This window comes from Somniosus microcephalus, chromosome 6 (assembly GCF_052327205.1).
Source record: "Somniosus microcephalus isolate GS21.2 chromosome 6, FLI_Smic_1.0, whole genome shotgun sequence".
Classification (NCBI taxonomy): Eukaryota; Metazoa; Chordata; class Chondrichthyes; order Squaliformes; family Somniosidae; genus Somniosus; species Somniosus microcephalus.
In genome coordinates this window covers 35,091,839-35,113,807 of record NC_140992.1, presented here as the reverse complement: position 1 = coordinate 35,113,807, position 21,969 = coordinate 35,091,839, and the positions used below count along the sequence as shown (strand labels likewise).

The window sequence follows — 21,969 nt, the reverse complement described above, 5'->3', positions numbered from 1 at the left end:
ATCTCGAGTCCTTATAAATATTTACTTTCATCCCTTCTGATAATTCGCATGCTCTTGCTAGTGCGTGCAATTCTGCTTTCTGTGCTGACCAATGATTTGGAAGTTTACCTGATTCTACCACATTTGGTGATTCTATAATTGCGTATCCTATCTGTCCTTCACCTGTATCTGATCTAGAGGCTGATCCATCCACAAAGTACTCATGGTCTGGGGTATTCAAAGGCACGTCCTTTAAATCAGGTCTGATTATTGTTTGGGTCTCAATCTTTGTTACACAGTCATGTATTGGTTCACCTACATGTTCTGTGGGTTAATCTCATATCTACTTATCCTTGCCGACGTCATGTGCTGTGTGGATAATTTGTTCAGTAATCGGTAGTAGTCACATACAACCTAAATAGTCTATCATACATTGGTCTTCCTAAGGGCGGGGCCTCTCTTAAGGCTTGTTTTAAAGAATTGAACGCATCTCTTTGTGTTTCTGATAGAACGAACGGTTCTCTAACCTGTGATCCTGTTAGTATAGTTAGGGGCCTCGTATGTTTAGTGATTTCTGGTATCCATCTGTCCTGCAGAAATTTATTAATCCTAAAAATGCTCGTATTCCTCTTTTAGTGGTAGGTTCTGGATGTTGGGATATTGTTTGGGTCCTTTCTGAGAGCAGGACTTTTTCATCTGGTGTCAGAATGTGCCCTAAGTATGTTACATGCTTTTTGCAAAATTGAATCTTTGCTTTTGATACTACATACCCTTCCCTTGACAAATGGTTCAAAATGAATTTTGTATCTATTTGACAATCCATCGCTGTTGCCGGGACTGAGCTGAAGCCAATAATCCCCCCAATCTCACCAACGTTTGAGTGATAATTTCATCATCCTCTGATGCTTCATCGTATGGCAATTGTTCAAAAGCTTGTTTCGTAATTAACATATCCTGCTCTACTTTATCCACAGCTGCCGTCGCGTCTTTAGCCGATTTCTCAGCCATCGGGTACATTCTCATTTCGTAATTCATTGCACATTGCACATTAGTTGACACACACACGCACCATGCAACTTCAATCACAACTTCTAGCTGCAGTCATGATCGCGAGAGAGAATGAGAGAGAGAGAGAGAGAGAAAGCGCGCAGCCTGTGACCTCGAAGAGGGAAGCACAGGCTTTTAAAGGGACAGCACACTGAAGATGAATGAGCACACACTCGGCAGGTTTTTTATTATTCTTAACTACATCTTACACTCTCAATCACTTTCCTTTAATTACCATTCATATCTCATTCATGAGTCCTGGAGAAACTTTACTGTCCAGTACAATATTTAAGATAGAAAACATAGATCAAACGTTCTCACTTGATCCAAGTTATTAACACTTTTTTATTTATCATTATTTTAGAGGATATTTTATTTTCCCAAAAGTAACCCAATATATAGTGCCTGAGTCCATTTCGTCATTTCAAAATTATCCCAAAATCCAAACAGCAGTATTATTGTACCGACAGGTTTTGTCAATGTTCAATTTCATTTCTATCAATTTATCCTCCATTTCCAATTTCAGAAACAAGTAATTCTCAGGCTAGGTAGCTTACACAGTGTTTTAACATTAGTGACAGAAGTGCTGCAATTAGTTTACAAGGTAACTTCCATATAACAAAAGAAAGAAGAGACTCCATTGTGACTCTGCTTAGAGCCCAAGGTTAAGTTATCAAATCATAAATTCCTTCTGTCACTGGGGAACTATTAACTTAAAATTAAGAAACTTAAATTATTTAACGTCCAATATCTTTAAATTTCATACTAAAGTTGGGTTAACTCCTTTGCAGGATTCTAAGAAGGTGGAGCAAAACATTATCAAATGCACGTCATTACGCTACTTCGCGTAAACTTAAAAAAAACTTTCCCGATCGAAAAAGACAGTTGTGTTTTTACACTTTAACCAAACATGAACACGGAGGTAATATGGACAAAGATGGGATTGAGCAAAATTCACAAGCTAAGTATTATTCAATGCGGTCTACACAAATTCACACCAACCAGAATTTCACCGTGGCCACAATGAAAGTCTGGTCTTACTAGGTTAATTAACTTCAAAACTCCAATTTATTCCAGATCTTGTAAACATTCAAATTAATTTTCTTCCAAGCACATTGGCAACTGTAACTTTAAGGCAGAAGCCCATCTTTTGTAAAACTATGAACAGACAAACAAAACAAAATAGCACACTCTTGCAGAAAACAGTAAATTACATCATATTAATTTTCTTATTGTCCTTTCTTCAGATGTCTTTTCAAAATACTGTAAAAACATTGAGTATAACTGGAGAAAATTAGTCTTTCACAAAACAAATCAAATCAAACTGCTTTAGAAGATTTCACCATAGCAACTGCGACTCCAAGGTTAAATCTTAGACTGAAACTTAATCTTTTGAAAAACAAACTTTTGTTGTTCCTCTCAGTTTTTACACACCATCACTTTTAAATTGTAGTTCAAAGATTTTTTCTCTTGGGCACAATCTTATTCGCACATTCTTAAAACTTCCAAAATCCAAGACAAGACAAAAGATTTAAACGCTTTTAACACAGGGAAGTGGGTGGAGCTAAAACACACATAACAGAATCTTTCTTTTAAAGATAGACTTTTCAGACAAAAGAAATACTGTAACATCTTAAACAATCATAGTCAGGAAAACATTCACTCTTTAACACACACTTTCACACAAACTGAAATTCCAGCAATTTTATTTAAGGTTCCTTTCATTCAGCAATCTTGTGTTATATTTGTCTCGGCAGAGATGTTAATAACTTCCATGTCGGTAAAACTTTAAGTTTATCTTTTTCCCTTTTTTTCTTATTTTGTTCAATGATTATATTTCCTGCCCCCATTTTCCCACTCTTAGTACGTACTTGATTTTTTCCAATTTTTTGTACGTATTTGATTTAACTGGTTTAATGCGCTTAACCCTTTCCCCACTTTATGGGACTTTCACCCAAAGGAATATAACCTCTGTTTTCCCCACTTTATGGGGCTTTCACCCAAAGGAATATAACCTCTGTTTTCCCCACTTTATGGGACTTTCACCCAAAGGAATATAACCTCTGTTTTCCCCACTTTATGGGACTTTCACCCAAAGGAATATAACCTCTGTTTTCCCCACTTTATGGGACTTTCACCCAAAGGAATATAACCTCTGTTTTCCCCACTTTATGGGACTTTCACCCAAAGGAATGTAACCTCTGTAACCCAACATATCTGACTTTGAGAAAGTGTGATCACTCGAATTCTTACCTAAAGGATTCCGTCGGCACAAGGCCAGGATCACAGCGAATTTACAGAAACCCCACAGTGCAGATAGAGGCCATTTCGGCCCATCGAGCCTGCACTGACACATATCCCACCCGATCCCCGTAATCCCTACACCAACACATATCCCACCCTATCCCCGTAACCCCACGTATTTAATCCCCCTAGCACTAAGGGTCAATTTTATCATAGCCAATCAACCTAACCCGCACATCTTTGGACTGTGGGAGGAAACCGGAGCACCCGGAGGAAACCCACGCAAACACGGGGAGAATGTACAAACTCCACACAGACAGTCACCCGAGGCCGGATTCGAACCCGGGTCCCTGGCGCTGTGAGGCAACAGTGCTGACCACTATGCCACCGTGCTGCCAGTCACTTCGTAACAGACAGAGCAAAAAGGTAAAAACCTTACCTGTGGCCACTTAGTCGCTCAGTCATCCGAAAGCGACTCGTCAGCCTAGACCGCTGTGATTTGGACCGAAGTGCTTTGGAATCCCATCCTCGTCGCCAGAATTGTTAACCCCTCGCTTCTGTGAGGAGGATCAACCCCAAACTTGGGGAATCAAGGTTCACTGCTTTAGGAGACTCAACACGCCGGTCAGTCTATTGTCACTTTCTCAGTAATACACAAAGTCAGAAACTGTAAAATAAGTAAAGTTTTATTCCGGTAACCGGTACTGGACTTCACTCTGAGAAACCCCTTGTGTTTGCACACAAGGAAGTCTCCTCTAGAGTGCGCCCCTAGACTCAATGGGCTACAATATTTATACATTTTCATAAATTGCAAGTCATCATGAGAATACAGAAAACTAGGCGATCACACGCTGCTCAAGTCATTTGTTTCTTTTTACAGAACTCTGTTTAAAATTCACTTTTAACTTTCAACAAAATTCGACCATGAGACTGTCTCCATCAGTTATCTAAACATTCTGTTCTTGTCCTTTCTTATCTATTTGTACTGCATTCCCACAGCCCTGCATCAGTTTTTACATTTAAACTATTCACTGCATGTCAAGTAGTCCATCATGCCTTGCGAATCATTGGTACAGCAGTATTGGATTAACACCTAGCTTAACAGTTTTACTTGGAGGCCCAAACTTTCTCAAAAGCCTGGGGTTGGAGTTCATATTCTTTCCAGAGGTATCACTATGCCAGCTGAAGGGAGTTACCAACTATATCTGTGCCTACAGTTCCCAGGCTGCCACAGTCTGAGCATATACAATGTGGAGCATCTCCCAGGGTACAGAAATGTGTCTCAAGGTAACTGGAAGAGTATCATTCCTCATGCCTCAACAGTAAGTTTGTTTGCCGAAATGAATTGGAAACAATCTAAAACATGAATTGTAAATCCTTTTTAAAGTATAATTTCACAGAAAATCTATTTTAAAGTGCTTATTTTTTTACTTCAGAGGTATAAGGAAAGGGTTAATCAGAGTAACAGCAGAAATCTGCTATTGACTTAGAGTGATTTAATAATGTAGTGCTAATTCTTAACTTGTAATGTCTGACAATTGTATAGCTGCACGGCAATTCTAAGATAGTGACCATCAAACCTTCGAACTGACAACTGACACTATAGCACTGGCAGTTAAGTTAATTGGAGATGTACCAATCCCAGGTTTGAAAGAACTGTAGCACTTAGATAATTGCAAGAACTGAACATCTGTGTAAAACATTATGGCCTAGAAATTCAGTAGCGTTCGCCAGCCGTTAACGCCTTAAGAGGGGTAGATTTCCAGCGCTAGGCACTTAGCGCCCGGGCGCAGTCCGAACTGCGCCTACGCCCAACTTCAGTTGAAATTTAGCGCCGGCGCAAAGTGTTTGCGCCCGCTCAGCTGCGCGCGCAGCTTATGACGTCATTTCGTCGTGCAACGCTGTTTGTGCGCCCCAAACCGGAAATTCAGTGGCGCCCGCCCAATGTGGGCGTGGCGCTGTTAAGAACTGTGAACTGGAACGCAGCAGAGGCCCTGCGGGCCTCGGGGAGCGCTAATTAAAGGGCACTTAGACTGAACTATAAAGGCCAGCCATTTTGCTGCCATGACTTTAGTGCTTTGGATTTCTGGACAGAGACCAAGGAACAGAGCTTACTGATTTGGGACAACATAGGAGAGGTATTTTTGGCTTCTGGCCAGAGCTTGGAAATTAGACTCATTGTGATTTCACTGTTTGCAAGTTTATTATGGGGGCTGCATGGGGTTCCAACCCTCAGTTCCAGCATTATGTGCGAAGGGCTCGCAGACGCTGTGTGAGAGGGCCAGCCATGCCTAGACGCAGAGGGGCCATCAGGCGTCGGCAACGTAGGCCTTACCCACTCAGGGAATACCGGCAGCAGGTGTCCTATCTCACCATGACTGCCGCGCATTGTGTTAAGAGGCTGCGCTTCAGAAGGGAGGTGGTTGCAGAGATCTGCCAGCTGCTTCACAGAGATCTGCGTCCACAGCTGATATGCAGGACGTCTCTGTCGGTGGAAGTGAAGGTCACGGTGGCTCTGAACTTTTATGCAAGCGGCTCCTTCCAAGCCGCTGCTGGGGACATAGCGAACATCTCCCAGTTCGCTGTGCATCGCTGCATCCGGCAGGTCACCGATGCCCTTTTCGCAAGGAGACACCAATTCATCTCCTTCCCCATGACCCTAGAGAGGCAGGAGCAGCGTGCAGTCGGATTTGCCAGGATCGCCGACTTCCCCATGGTGCAGGGCGCCATTGACTGCACGCATGTGGCTATGCGGGCACCTATCGACAATGCCGAGGATTACCACAACCGGAAGGGCTACCATTCCCTCAATGTACAGCTGGTGTGTGACCACAGGCAGCGCATCCTAGCTGTCAATGCCCGCTTTCCAGGAAGCAGCCACGATGCATTTATCCTGCGCCAGACTACTGTGGCTGACATGTTCCAGGCACAGCCTCCCCCAAGGGGATGGCTTATCGGGGACAAGGGCTACCCTTTGTGTACATGGCTCATGACCCCGCTCCGCGCGCCCAGGACCCCTGCTGAGGAGGCATACAACGAAAGCCATCAAGCCACAAGGAACATCATAGAGCAAACGATTGGCGTCCTCAAGCAACGGTTCCGCTGCCTGGATCGTTCCGGCGGATCTCTACAGTATTCGCCGGATAGAGTCTCCCAGTTCGTCGTCGTTTGCTGCATGCTGCACAACCTGGCTATCTGCAAGACTCAGGCACTGCCACCTCACGTTGGACCACCACCTCAGGAGGACGAGCAGGAGGACCATGAGGAGGAGGAGGAGGAGGAGGAGGAGTACCAGCCCAGGAGGGAGCCACAAGGTCCAAGGGCTGTCCGCCGGCGGCTTATTGAACGGCACTTCTAGGCCCCCTGTCAGGGAATGGCTTGTGGCAATGAACGCACCTGAATGCAGCCGCTCCGCAAGCCCTCAGCCGGTTAACGCAACAACCACTTGAAACATGACACATGGACAAGCTGAATAAATAAAAAGCTTTATTTAACAAACTCAGGGCCCTTCCCACATGAAACACAAAAACAGACAAGACCCCCAAAAAACAGTGAAAAACATATCTCACTCCCACAACCTGGGGAGGAATAACAAAACTTGTCCATCCAATTGGCCTTCATCCTCGGCCTTACCAAGACAAACCCCCCCATACAGGACACAAACACCCCCATCTAAAAAAACATTTGCCTTCATCCTCGGCCTTACCAAAATAAGCCCCCCCCCTCCAGAACACAAACACCCCCATATAAAAAAAACAGTTGGCAACACACTCTACTTGGTGTGCCGAGAGGGCGAGTCCTTGTGCAGGCTTCTCCGGCCCCTGCCCGACCTGTTGCTCCGCCTCAACCTGGGCCCTGTGGGTGTGGCAAGGCTGGGGGAAGGCTCCTGAGGGGCACAATGCGTGACGGCAGATGCCCTTGGGGGTCGGCCTAGACGAGGTCCGGCCCTGGAGGGGCCGGCTGCTGACTGCTGCAGCTGTGGCTGGCCAGCATCAGTCTCTCCAGCAGCTCGTCACACCTTGGCTGGGGGAGTGGCAGCTGCAGCAATGGGGGCAAGCTGGCTGATGCCAGGCGCTCGCTGGTCACCAGAGACACTGGCACTCGGCCGGCCTGGCACTGCAGCAAGCGCAGCAATCTGGTGAAGGCCAGACCGCTGTGCTGCAGCAGGGCGGCGGGTGCCCTGGCGATGCTTCCGTGACACAGCGAGTGTGGCAGAAGTGAGTGCGTGAACTGCCCTGGTCTGTGCCCGCATCAGATCAGCCAGTGTCTGGACGGCACCACTCATGAACTCGCGACTCGCGTCCTGTGCTGCCGCGAGTTGGTCGACACCCCTGGCCTGTGCTGCCGCGAGTTGCTCGACACCCCTGGCCTGTGCTGCCGCGAGTTGCTCAACACCCCTGGCCTGTGAGTCCCCGAAATTGGCCACACTATGAGCCAGGGACTCAATGGCCTGAGGCAAATGTCCCACAACCCCCATGAACTCGTTGTGGCGCCGCTCCGAGGCCGCGGACATTTCATCAAGTAGGCGCACCTCCTGGGCGAGGACCGTCTCCGGACTGGAGGGCGGACTCTCCCTCTGGGGAGAAGGCCGCCGAGCTGCCCGACCCTTCCCGCGTGCCTGGACGCCACTGGGCCCAGCAACTGCCCTCCCCTGCAACACTTCCCCCCTCTGGGGAGAAGGCAGCCGTGCTGCCCGACCCTTCCCGCGTGCCTGGACACCACTGGGCCCAGCAACTGCCCTCCCCTGCAACACTTCCCCCTCTGGGGAGAAGGCAGCCGTTCTGCCCGACCCTTCCCGCGTGCCTGGACGCAACTGGGCCCAGGAGCTACACCCCCCTGCAACACTTCCCCCTGGCTCTCCTCCAGGCAAGACGTGTCCCCTCCATTGCCATCCCCTGGCGCGGATGAGGGTTCCCCCGATGTGCCGCCTTCCTCTTGGTCCTCGTCGTCCTCCTCTTCCGAGGGACTGGCACTCTCAGCTTCAGGGACCTCCTCCTCACCAGCTGAAAGCAGGAAGGCACAAGAGTAGCTTTAGAGTGAAGACAGGGCATCAGCAAGGGAGGCATGAGTAGTGCCATTATGCGCATTGGTGGGACAGTGGCAAAGGATGTAGATCTGAAGCGCAAGGGGAACCAGAGAGGTCCAAACGGTCATGTCCTTACCATTGGGTCCCAGCACAGGGTCGGCATCTCCAATAGCAACGGGGCCAGTCACCCGGCCATGCACGAGTCGAGCCACGCTCTCCTCCAGCTGACTGAGCTGCTGGAACTGGGGACGGCCTCCCCCGGTGACAGTCTGGCTCTTCAAATTCTGCGCCAGCTTGGCCTGCAAGAGAAAGGACGGCCTCCAAGTACAGTGTGGTGCCCTGTTGTTGTGTGCACTGCCTCCCATGGTCGAATAGCTTGGCCAGTGTGTTAAGTGCAGAGAGTGCTATTGATGATCATGCCAGTGCCATAGCTGCGGGAGGAGGGCTGGCCATTAGGCCTTTGAGGTCCCTTTGCCCATAATGTGAGGTGCACATGCAAGGATGAGGAGGACACTGGAAAGGGTACTCACCCTGACCAACCGACTGAGGTCGTTGAACTTCTTGCGGCATTGGTCAGCAGTCCTGGGGACATCGCTGTTGGCTGACACCCTCAGGGCGATTTCCCTCCAGGCTCTCCTGTACTGCCTCCTGGGAGCCTTCTTGCCACTGTCCGGGCACAAGATCTCTCTGTTCTTTTCCAACCCCCTAAGCAGCACCCTCAAAGCATGCTCTGAGAAGCGCTGCGCTCGTTCACGGGCCTTCTGCATGGCTTCAGGCGCTATTTGGGTCCACCAGCAGTGTTCAGGCCTAGCTGCAGGGCTCCACTATCCAGGGCGTGGCTGCAGACAAAGTCGACCCTTCCCCCTTTAAGAGCTGGCCGGCGTCAGGGTGTCTGCTGTCAATCAAAACATGACCGCACCTGCGCTGCGCCCGGCTTCGGCGTTATCAGTCCGCACCGCCGGCTTAGCGCCTAAAGATAGGAGTGCAACGCCAGTTTCAGCGCTCGCCCAAACTCCTTGGCCAAAGCTACTGAATTTCGGCGAAGTGGCCTCCACTTTCCGGCGGGCGCTAACTTTAGCGCCCGCCCGACTTTACCGCCCCAAAAGTGGCTATACTGAATTTCTAGGCCTATCTTTTTAATTAGAGTTTAGAACTAGGGCCAGACTTTTAAATAGCAGTTTCACTCGGTGGAATAGCAATTATAGGTAACAAGAGAAATGGTTGATGAGATAACGAAATAGCGAGCAATATTGATCTCATTAGCACAACAGAAAAATAGCTTGTTAGTGAGGAAATCAACTTATAAACTAAGTTATTGATAAGGCATAGGTTCTTATTAATTTCCTCTTGAATAGAATAGTTTTTAACTTTTGGTATAATCAGCTAATGGGATAACATATGGATGGTCATGTAGTAGGAGTAAGGTAAATGTATAAAATGTGACAAATTTTAATGAGAGTCTTGATTCAAAGGCTTCAATCAACCTGAATACTGAGCTTAGCACAGGAATGCATTAGAAACCCAACCGATATCACCCAGTGTGTGGCTGTAAGTACTATTTTAGGGTATGCTTAAGTACTATTGCATGTACTTAATAAGAACGTTAACCTTGACGTTTCAAGAAGCTTACTTATTTTGAAGAATAGATAGAACATCTAATGCTAAATAAATATATCCTCTAACAGAGATATGAGTTAAGCAACAGAGGGAGATGATTAAGCACCTGCTTTTTTTGATTTGTTTATAGTGAGAATTGGAAAACAATAATTGTTTACATAAAGAATTATTTATGAAGCTAAGGTGGGTAAGGGAAACATTATTTCTATTTTCCAGGAACCAATATATAAAAAAAACACTTTACTGTCTCCAGGTATAAATCTTAGAAACAAGAAGCAAAATACTGCAGATGTTGGAAGTATGAAATAAAAACAGAAAATGCTGGAAACACTCAGGATGTCAGGCAGCATCCTTGATAAAAGAGAAAGCTTCGGTTAATGTTTCAGGTCTATGACCCTTCATCAGAGCTAGAAAATGTTACAGATGGACAGCTTATAAAGAAGAACAGGACAAGGGAACATGGAGCAAGGGAAAATGACCACACACACTCTGCAGCTGAATATCGAGTTCAACAATTTCAGATCATAACCTTGGCCCCTATTACACATTTTTTCTTGTAATTTTTCCACTCCTTTCCCCCCCCCCCCCCCTTCCTTTTGTTTCTCTCTCACACCTGGCAGCTATCTCTTGCCCTGCCAGTACACTTTACACCTAATCTCAGCCTATTACCATCTCGTCTAGCTCTTTTACTTCTTTTGTTTCTTTCACTTCTTTTGTCCGATCGCAGCCCTGCCTTCGACCTATTTTCTTTTCTTTCCAGTTTTGAAGAAGGGTTCGACCCGAAACGTCAACTCAAATTTCCCTCCACGGATGTTGCCTGACCTGCTGAGTTTTCCAGCATTTTCTGTTGTTATTTCGGATTTCCAACATCTGCAGTATTTTGCTATCGTAAAAGAAAAAGAACGATCTGTAAACTGTTCTCCACCTAATCACTTTACAGATCATTATTTTATTTTCTTGTGTATGTGCTTATTTTTCCTAACCCTCTTTTCCTTTGCTGTGTTCCTCCGATGAGTTGCTCATCTGTAACATTTACATATTACATAGGGCTGGATTTTGCCAGCCTTGGGGAGGTGGGTTTGGAGGCGGGACTGCAGGGAAAATGGCCCAACCCGCCCGTCTTGAATTCAAGAACTCATCAAACTACAGGGAATGTCAGTGTTTGACAGCTTCACAGAGCTGTCAAACGATGACAAATCACCTGTCCAAAATTTTTGACAGATGAAACGTCATACGTTGATGTTCTCTGTAACCGGCTTTCCCTTAATTGGCAGGCTTAACAAGATCAAGGGAAAATAGCATGGGTTGACCAGAAGTTGATGGAGGCAGGACTGAAACTCGACAAGTGGGAGTCCTGCCTCCAAAAGCTCCCAACTGGCAAAATCCATCCCATAGTGTTACACAGGCCTGGATTCTGCGTTGAGAAATATGGTGAGGTTATCAGCGCTCGCCATTGTTACGGAGTAAATCAGACAGCAACTTCCAGAGTCTGCACATGCACAGTTAAATGTGGAAATCTGGAAATTGTGGTGCGAGTTACCTTGCTCCTCCACAGGCTGCATTATAACAGTACCTCGCCGATCGACTCGGCATTGAAAGCCATGTAAGGGCGTAGAGTTGTGGTATTTACCCACTAGTTACCCATTAAACATGCCAGAAAAAGTTAGGGCTGGTGCATTCAGGTGTAAGTGCATTTTTAAAGGCGTGATCAGGCAGCAGGCAGTTAAGAAGGCAAATGGTATGTTGGCCTTCATAGCGAGAGGGTTCGAGTACAGGAACAAGGATGTCTTGCTGAAGTTGTACAGAGCCTTGGTGAGGCCACACCTTGAGTATTGTGTGCAGTTTTGGTCGCCTTATCTGAGGAAGGATGTTCTTGCCATGAAGGGAGTGTAGCAAAGATTCACCAGACTGATACCTGGGATGGCAGGAATGACGTATGAGGAGAGATTGGGTCGATTGGGCTTATACTCGCTGGAGTTTAGAAGAATGAGAGGGGATCTCATTGAAACTTATAAAACTTATAAAATTCTAACAGGACTGGACAGACTGGATGCAGGAAGGATGTTCCTGATGGCCGGGGAGTCCAGAATCAGGGGTCACAGTCTAAGGATAAGGAGTAAGCCATTTAGGACAGAGATGAGGAGGAATTTCTTCATCCAGAGAGTGGTGAACCTGTGGAATTCTCTACCACAGAAGGCAGTGGAGGCCAATTCATTAAATATATTCAAGAAGGAGTTGGATATATTTCTTAAGGCTAAAGGGATCAAGGGATATGAGGAGAAGGCAGGGACAGGGTACTGAAATTGGATGATCAGTCATGATCTCATTGAATGGCGGAGCAGGCTCGAGGGGCCGAATGGCCTACTCCTGCTCCTATCTTCTATGTTTCTATAATTACTGCCAAACAATCTCTTTGGCCCTGAATATTTAATTTTACAAGTGTGGGGTCTCATTCCTTCAGACTTTAATTAGTGTTGGAGATTTTTTTTTAAATTAAAATAGATTTTTTTAAAAACTTTTTCTGTCTGTTTCTTTTATCTCCCTGTCTTTTAATCACATGGATCAGATACCCGATGACATTAAGGGCAGGAATTTAACTCAGGAGTCGGGTTGGAGGTGGGACTACAACTTTCGGGGTTGTAGTCCCGCCTCCATTGAGATGCGGCCGATTCACGCAATTTTAACTTGATTGACCTTGTTGAGCCCGCCCAGCAGGCTTAGCAGGCCAATTAAGGGCCACCCAGCAACAGGTGACATCACAGACTGAAATTTCATCTGTCAAAAGCTTTTGACAGATGAAATATCAGTGTTTCACAGCTGTATGAAGCTGTCAAACACTGACAGTTGTATTTCTAACCTGAGTCCTTCTCCACAGACTCAGTTAGAAATCTCTCCTGCACAGTAAGCTGCAGGCTGTCACTTTTGACAGTTCACAGCCATTCTGCTTTTTCTGCTGGTGAGATGAGAGACTCCCAGAACCTAAAGGAAAGAAGGCTGAAAAGGTAAGGAAAGGTATGTAAAGCTTATTTAATCACTTTAGACACACCAAACACATTTACTTTTGCACTCATGCACACATCACTCACCTGAACACCGACATCTCGACCGCTCAAGTCCTTCAACCCGACGGCCCACCTCCTCTAACTTGACGTGGTTTGGAGCCGTCGGAATCCCACACTTCAACATCAAAAATAGGGATTAGGCTAAAAACTGCCTGTTAACTACCTGTTAACAGGCAGTTAATTGGCACTAATCCTTTCCCGCCTCGGGTAGGCGGGTCCCAGTGCGGGGCGGGTACCCGCCTCCTTTGAAACTGGCACGGAGGCAGGTTTGGGTGCAGGAAGGGGTCGGGACCCCTGATTTTGGGATTTTAACCCCCCCCCCCACCATGCCTCCAATCCCGACTCCACGGCACAATGAAAATCCTGCCCTAAGTCTCTGCTCAAAAGCCCGCAAAAACTCTGTGGGCAGCTGGCAGCGTAGTAAACGGCAAGTGTCGTTCCTTCACTGCTGACCACGAAATCATAGCACTTACAGCACAGAAACAAGCCATTCGGCTCAACAGGTTCATGCCGGTGTTTACGTCCCACATGAACCTCCTTGCACCCTTCTTCATCTAATCCCATCAACATATCCTTCTATTCCTTTCTACCTCATGTGTTTATCTAGCTTCTCCTTAAATGCATCTATGCTATTCACCTCAACTACTCCATGTGGTAGCGAGTTCCACATTCTAACCATTCGCTGGGTAAAGAAATTTCTCCTGAATTCACTATTGGATTTATTGGTGATGACCTTATATTTATGGCTCATAGTTTTGGTCTCGCCCACAAGTGGAAACATATTCTCTACGTCTACCCTATCAAACCCTTTCATAATCTTAGGTCATCCCTCAGTCTTCTCTTTTCTAGAGAAAAGAGCCCCAGCCTGTTCAATCTTTCCTGACAGATATAACTCTCAGTTCTGGTATTATTCTAGTAAATCTTTTTTGCACCTTCTCCAGTGCCTCTATATCCTCTTTATAATATGCAGACCAGAACTGTTAACTGTACTCCAAGTGTGGTCTAACCAAAGTTCTATACAAGTTTAACATAACTTCTCTGCGTTCAAATTCTATCCCTCTAGAAATGAGTTTTTTTTATGGCCCTATTAATCTGCTTCTCTAACTTTAGTGATTTGCATATCTACACCCCCAGATCCCTCTGTTCCTCTACCCTGTTTAAACACTTACTTTCCAAGGTATTTAATTATCTTTAATTTAGAGGAAGTAAAGTGAGTAAATTAAGGGTAGGACATGGCAGGGCAGCTCGGCAGTGTGCAGTGCTCCTCCTGTGCTATGTGGGAAATCAGGGACACTTTTGGTGTCCAGGGCGAACACGTATGCAGGAGGTGTCTCCAGCTGTAGCTACTCGAAATCCGCATTTTGGAGCTGAAGTTGCAGCTGGAGTCACTGTGGAGCATTCGCAAGGCTGAGATCTACGTTCATAACACGTTTAACGAGGTGGTCACAAGAAATTGATAAAGAAAGGGAAAATGGAATATGAGCAGAAACGAGTGAAAAACATAAAAACAGATTGTAAAAGCTTCTATAGGTATTTGAAAAGGAAAAGACTGGTGAAGGTAAATGTAGGTCCTTTACAGTCAGAGACAGTAGAATGTATAATGGGGAATGAGGAAATGGCAGAGAAATTAAATAAATACTTTGTTTCTGTCTTCACGGAGGAAGACACAAAAAACCTCCCAGAAATACGAGAAAACCAAGGGTGTGGCGAGAATGAGGAACTTAAAGAAATTATAATTAGTAAAAAAACAGTACTAGCAAAACTAATGGGACTAAAACTCAATAAATCCCAAGGACCGGATGACCTACATCCTAGGGTTTTGAAAGAGGTGGCCATTGGGATAGTTGACACATTGGTTGTCATCTTCCAAAATTCTATAGATTCTGGAATGGTTCCTGCAGATTGGAGGATAGCAAATGTAACCCCACTATTTAAGAAAGGAGGGAGAGAGAAAATGGGGAACTACAGACGTGTTAGCCTCACATCAGTAGTTGGGAAAATACTGGAATCTATTATAAAGGATGCAATAACTGGGCACTTAGAAACTAATAGTAAGATTGGGCAGAGTCAACATGGATTTATGAAAGGGAAATCCTGATTAACAAACCTATTGGAGTTCTTTGAGGATGTAACTAGTGGAGTAGACAAAGGGGAACCAGTAGATGTGGTGTATTTGGATTTTCAGAAGGTCCCACACAAGAGGTTGTTGAACAATATTAGGGCACATGGAATTGGAGGTAATATACTAGCATGGATTGAGAATCGGTTAACAGACAGAAAACAAAGAGTAGGGATAAACGGGTCTTTTTCAGGATGGCAGGCTGTGACTAGTGGGGTACCGCAAGGATCGGTGCTTGGGCCCCAGCTATTCACAATTTATATCAATGATTTGGATGAGGGGACTAAATGTAACATTTCTAAATTTGCTGATGATACAAAGCTAGGTGACAGTGTCAGTTGTGAAGAGGATGTGAAGAGGCTTCAAGGGGATCTTGACAGGCTCAGTGAGTGGGCAAGAACATGGCAGATGGAATATAATGTGGATAAATGTGAAGTTATCCACGTTGGTAGAAAAAACAGAAAGGCAGAGTATTTCCTAAATGATGAAAGATTGGGGAATGCAGATACTCAAAGGGACCTGGGTGTCCTTGTACATGAGTCACTGAAAGTGAGTGTGCAGGTGCAGCAAGCCATTAGGAAGGCAAATGGTATGCTGGCCTTCATTACAAAAGGATTTGAGTACAGGAGTAAAGAAGTCTTACCCCAATTATATAGGGCCTTGGTGAGACCACACCTGGAGTACTGTGTATAATTTTGGTCTCCTTACCTAAGGAAGGATATACTTGCCATAGAGGGAGTGCAACAAAGGTTCACGAGATTGATTCCTGGGATGGCTTTTTACATACTGGTTAAGAAAGGACTCCTGTACACATGGTAAAAACTCCATTCCCTGTACCCCTTTTGTTATCTCTTGCCAGTTTATTTGGGAGTAGTTAAAATCTCTCATGATTATTATTCTACATCCTTTATCATTTCACATATTTCCTTAAGTATTTCTTCCACCACGTTCTTTCCACTATTAGGTGGTCTGTAGTATAACCCTATTAGCGCGATCGATCTCTTCATATCTTTTATTTCAATCCATATGTATTCTGTTTTTAACTTTCTGTTAGTTATGTCCCTTTTCTCTACTGACATTATGTTATCTCTAATTAGTACAGCACCCCCTCTTCCTTCCCTAACCAGTATGATGATGTCATAACCTGCAATATTTAGTTGCCAGTCCTGTTCTTTATGCAGCCTTGTTTCAGTTATTCCTATTACAGCTGGTTCCTTGCTATAGATTATTCCCACCAGTTTCCCCATTTTATTCTGGATGCAGTGTACATTGCTGTACAGGCAGTTTAATTCATCTTTAATAGTTGTTCCTTTTATTTTATTTTTAACAGTCCTTTTATACTTATGTTTTATAACTGCATTTGTTTCTTGACCATTTATATTACCCTTGTTCCTTACCTTGACCTGGTCTTTACTTTCATCTCCTATTTCTTTTGTTTTCAGGCTTATGTTACTTTCACCAGATCCCTCCCCCCCCCCGCCACCCCCATCTTACTAGTTTAAAATCCTAGTGACAACCCTATTTATCCTTTCTGTTAGGACACTGGTCACACTCTGGTTCAGGTGGAGCCTGTCCCAGCGGCACAGCTCCTTCCTGTCCCAGTATTGGTGTGAGCGTCCCATGCCATTCCCAAACCAATCTTTCAGCCATGCATTCACCTTCCTGATCTGCCTATCCATATGCCAATTAACACGTGGCTTGGGTAATAATCCCAAGATTACCACCTGTGAAGCCTTGTTTGTTAATTTAATTCCAAAACTTCTGATATTCCCTTAACAGGACCTCCTCCCTTTTCTTTCCTATGTCATTGGTCACAACATGGACCACAACAATTGGATCATTTTCCCCATTACTTTCCTAGTTCCTCTCCAGTTGCACTGAGATATTATTTATGATTTCAGTTTAATTTGCAGCTAATTAGCTTTGATTTTTGTTTATTAACTTTTTTATTTTTTATTTACTTAACTCCTATATCAGATTTTAATTTAATGAAATTTGGAACCCTTTAATGTTGGTATCCTCTATTTATTTAGTTAGTTATTTTTAGTTTCATCCCCAGATCTGATTAATTAATAACACTTGACTTAATTACATAATAAATTAAATACTTGACTTAATTATGTAGTAAATTAAACACTCGACTTAATTATATAATAAGTTAAACGCTTAGTTGTAACTCCTCGGGCTCCACCGCTCCTCTGACATGACTTTTTCAGATTCAGATTCTGCCCTGCATCACAGAGCGGCCTCTCCTCTCAGCCGCTCCTCCTGCACTTTATGGCCGCTCCTCTGAGTTGCTCCTCCCATGATTATGGCCACGGGAGGAGCGGTTGCAGAGGTTTCTCGCAACCTCCTTCAGCCCTCGGTGCTGACATGTGCCGTCCACACTTCTGGCTTTGGCCACCTTTCATCCCGCCTCTCTTTGCTCCATCTTCAGTGTTGGAGCCTTTAGCCACCATAGCCCTTAAGTAGCAGCAAGACCTGAACAACATCCAGGCTTGAGCTGATATGTGGCAAGTAACATTTATGCCACAACAGTGCCAGGCAATGACCATCTCCCTTTGACATTGGCATTACCATCCCCGAATCCACTACCATACCAGAGTTCCTCAGGACTTTGTCCTCTTGACCCCACCATTTCTGGTGCTTAATCAATGACTTTCCCTCTGTCATAAGCTGTTCACTGTGAATTTGTGTTCGGCTCCAGTCACAACTCCTCCAATAATGAAGCAGCCACGCCAGCCTTCAGCAAGACTTGGATTGCATCCAGGCTTGGGCAGACAAGCGAAGGTATAATTTACAACAACCTAAGTGCCAGTCAATGATCATGTCTAACAAAAAAAGGCTCAACCAGCCCCCCATGACCTTCGACGTTATCACTATCACCGAGTCCCCCACTATCAACATCCTGTGAGTCACCATTGACCAGAAGCTTAATTGGGCCAGTCATATCAACACCATGGTTAAAAGAGCAGTCCACAGGGTTGGTACTTTGTTATGAGTGGCACTCCTCCCAACTAATCGAAGCCTCTCCATCATCTACAAGGTGCAAGTTAGGAGTGTGATTGAATATTCATCACTCACCTGGATGGGTGCAGCTGCAGCAACAGTCAAGAAGCTCGATATTATCTTGAGTCCAGTTTGGGTCAGCATATACCCATGCTGACCCAAGCTGGACTCAATATCCACTCCCTCCAACATAACTCCTAGCCCCACGACCTCTACCATCGAGAAGGGCATGAGTAGCAACATCATGGAACATTGTTACCTCTACATTGCTCTCCAAGTCACACATCATGCTGACTTGAACGTATACAGTATATTGATTTCTTTCTCGTCATGGGATCAAAATCTTGGAATTCCCTATCTAACACCACTGGGGGAGCACGATCACCACAATTACTACAACAGTCCAAGGAGAAGCCCTGCTACCACTTCAGGGTAACTAGCCATGGTCAATAAATGTTGCCTTGCCAATGTCACCCACATCCTGAGAACAAATTAAAAATTCAGCAGAAAGTTGTCATCAAGATATATATTCTTCTCTTTCTCTAGGTGTATTATGTGAAGCAGAGTCGAACCAAGGGACTCCAAGAAAGCTTCCAGATCATTGCATAAACTATCCCTCACTCTAAGCCTTCACAGCACCATCTCAGGTACATCCACCCTGGAGATTTAGAAAATGAAGTTGAGGAGAATGTAATGGTTGATAAACAGAACAGAAGTAAGCAGCAGCAGGTGGTAGTGGCGCACGATGAACAAGAACCTGCTCTCTGGCGTATTCGCTTGTGTCCCTCCTCAGTTATTGTGGACAAGGATCCAGACATCAAGGGACTTTGTTTTCAAACCATGAAAGATGGTTTAAACTTAATCTTTCATAGATGACGGCTGGTGTGAACTAATCCATTACCTGCATTTGGACTGTGGATTGCCTTAAGTAAAGTCATCATGACTACTGCACTGGATGTGGGCATTGACATGCATGATCCTGTGCAGATGTTCACCAACCAGTTGCACATTGATGGAGTGATAGCTTGTGTGGTTCATGAATTCATAATTATTAATAGCAGGAGCAGGTAAGATCACAGTGGCACATTAAACTTGGGAGAAATTTGCAATTTGTAATTTGGAATAAATGTAACACCCGATCATGCTGTTGCCAGTTGTCCATGGGGAACGTGATGATATCATTAGCTGTGGTAAACACATAAGTCACCTGCTTGACACACCTGTTCTTTGTGCATTAACTGATGTTACTGAGGTCCCCTGTGACAGCCTGGAATGAACCTGAGGCACAAAATTTCAGGCAATGGTGACCTTGACAGCCACTAGTAGTGCTGCACCTGATTTACAAAGGATATACGACACAGAAACAGGCCATTTGGCCCAACCAGTCAATGCCGGCGTTTATGCTCCACTCGAGCCTCCTCCCGTCTTTCCTCATCTAAATCTATCAGCATAACCCTCTATTCCCTTTTCCCTCATATGCTTGTCTAGCCTCCCCTTAAATGCATCTATACTATTCGCTTCAACCACTCCCTGTGGTAGCAAATCGCAGTCTCCCTCAGTATTGACTATCCCCCCCCCCAATTTGGTGTCATCCGCAAATTTAGAAATTGCGTTTTTGATTCCAAAGTCTAAATCGTTAATATATATTTTGAACAACAGTGGTCCCTGCACCGATCCTTGTGGAGCACCACTACCCAACTTCTGCCCCTGTGAATAGCTACCTTATATCCTATAGCTTTCTGTCTTGAAGCTATCTAGTTATCCATTCTGCTACTTGTCCCCTGACTCCGCATTCTCTCACCTTGTTCATCAGTCTATTATGGGGTACCTTATTGAAGGCCTTGGGAGTTTGACTGCAGGTTGCTTGTAAGAGAAGTCCTTCACAGCCTCCCTGGTGAATCTTAACCTATGCATGCACAGCTCTTCAGATAATTCCAGCAAGCACATCTTTCCCATCTATATAATTGGGAGAGTAATGATAGGTGCCCATTGTCCTCCTCTTATGTAATCTAACATGGCTGGCATCCCTCCAATCCTCCCCCTCCAGATAGCATGAAGAAAGAGGGATCTCCATTGAAACACCCTGCTTTATTTAGGGGTTCTTTTGCCCTTTATTCTGGATTTTTTCTTTGGTTTCTGTATTTCATACTGCTCTTGTTGGTGAGCCCCCACTGCCTACACCCTCGAGAGTGTTTACATTTGTCCTGATATTTAGGTAGAATATGTAGCATTGGGCGTAATGAACAGAGAAACCATTTTTAGGTTGCTTCAAATACTGGTTGATCCTATGTCTCCTCCTCGTCTCTGAGATGTGGCAGGGTAACACTAGTACTAGACTTTATTTTAGACTTTAAATGCTGAATAAATGTATTGAATGACAACAGCTGCTACATGAGTGCGAGTCATCAAAGAGTGCTCTGAGTTTGGGTAAGTGTGAGAGTTCTTTAATTGTTATTTCTCTTTAAATCATTCTTGATAAGATTACTTAAGCAGTTTAAGTAAAGGGGAAAAGTTAAATATTTGGGATTCTGTTGGTTTAAGAAGAGTAAAACAAGGTTACACTGCAGTAGGAGTAAATTGGCACAGCAGGCAGTGGAAACCAGTTTTCTAACCAATCAGCGGCGGTGATTCATTTGGCTGTAAACAAACAAACAGTATAAAAAGACCAGTCCTAGTGCGAGCAAGCACCAAGTGCGAGTCATCAAAGAGTGCTCAGAGTTTGGGTAAGTGTGAGTTAGGGTAAGTGGGGTGTTAGGTGCTCTTTTCAAACTTTAACTCTGTGGGTTGGAGTTAATAAGACCTTTCTGGTGCAGAGTGACTGTTGGTAAACCATTTAACTGGTGTAACTAGTTTTAATTTGATTTAATTTAAATCCAATTAATTAAAGGGGATACTAGCATCTAAAATCGGGCAGAGGGTGTCCATAACTAACAATAAAAAATTTAATTAATTACATAGAATGGAGCAGGTGATGTGTTACTGTTGCGAGATGTGGGAGCCGGTGAACCCCATTGAGGCTCACGGTGATTACGTCTGTGACAAGTGTCTGCTGCTACAGGAACTCCAGCTCCGTGTTGATGAGCTGGAGTCTGAGCTTCAGACACTGCGACACATCAGGGAGGGGGAGAAGTACCTGGACTCTGTGTATCAGGAGGTGGTCACACCTATGAAGTTAATTAAATCAGATGTAGCCCATGGTCAGGGACAGGACGGTGTGACTATGAGTGAGGCAGGTACAGGGATCCAGGAGGTAGAGCTGGAGGAGCTGCAGCCCTTTCTCTTGTCCAACAGGTTCGAGGTTCTTACTCCCTGTGGGGACAGGAGCAGGGACTGCAGGGAGGATGAGCAACCTGGCCACAGCACCGTGGAATGGGGGGCCATTCAAGAGGGGGGAGTAAATAGAAATATTGTAGTGGTAGGGGATAGTATTATTAGGGGGATAGATAGAGTTCTCTGCAGCCGAGAGCGAGAGTCCCGAAGGCTGTGTTGCCTACCTGGTGCCAGGGTTAAGGACATCTCCTCTGGGCTGGAAAGAAACTTGCAGTGGGAGGGGGTGGATCCAGTTGTCGTGGTCCATGTTGGTACAAACGACATAGATAGGACTAGGAAGCCGGTTCTGTTAAAGGAGTATGAGCAGCTAGGGGTCAAATTAAAAAACAGAATCTCAAGGGTAATAATCTCTGGATTATTACCTGAGCCATGAGTGAATTTGGCTAGGACAAATAAAATTAGAGAGTTAAATGCGTGGCTCAAAGACTGGTGTGGGAGAAATGGATTTTGCTTCCTGGGGCACTGGCACCAGTACTGGGGCAGGAGGGAGCTGTTCCGTTGGGACGGGCTTCACTTGGCCAGTGCTGTGACTAGAG

The 21,969-nt window shown here is 45.1% G+C and overlaps 1 long non-coding RNA gene across 2 annotated transcripts in view; it reads right to left on the bottom strand.

The window, feature by feature from the left end:
- The window catches only part of LOC147115595 (uncharacterized), a 40,754-nt gene that overhangs the window by 4,222 nt on the left and 14,563 nt on the right, over window positions 1-21,969 (bottom strand). For both annotated transcript variants that reach the window (XR_015078640.1, XR_015078641.1), the window contains exon 2: window positions 3,710-3,937. This is a non-coding gene — a long non-coding RNA (uncharacterized LOC147115595). The remainder of the gene's footprint in view (window positions 1-3,709; window positions 3,938-21,969) is intronic.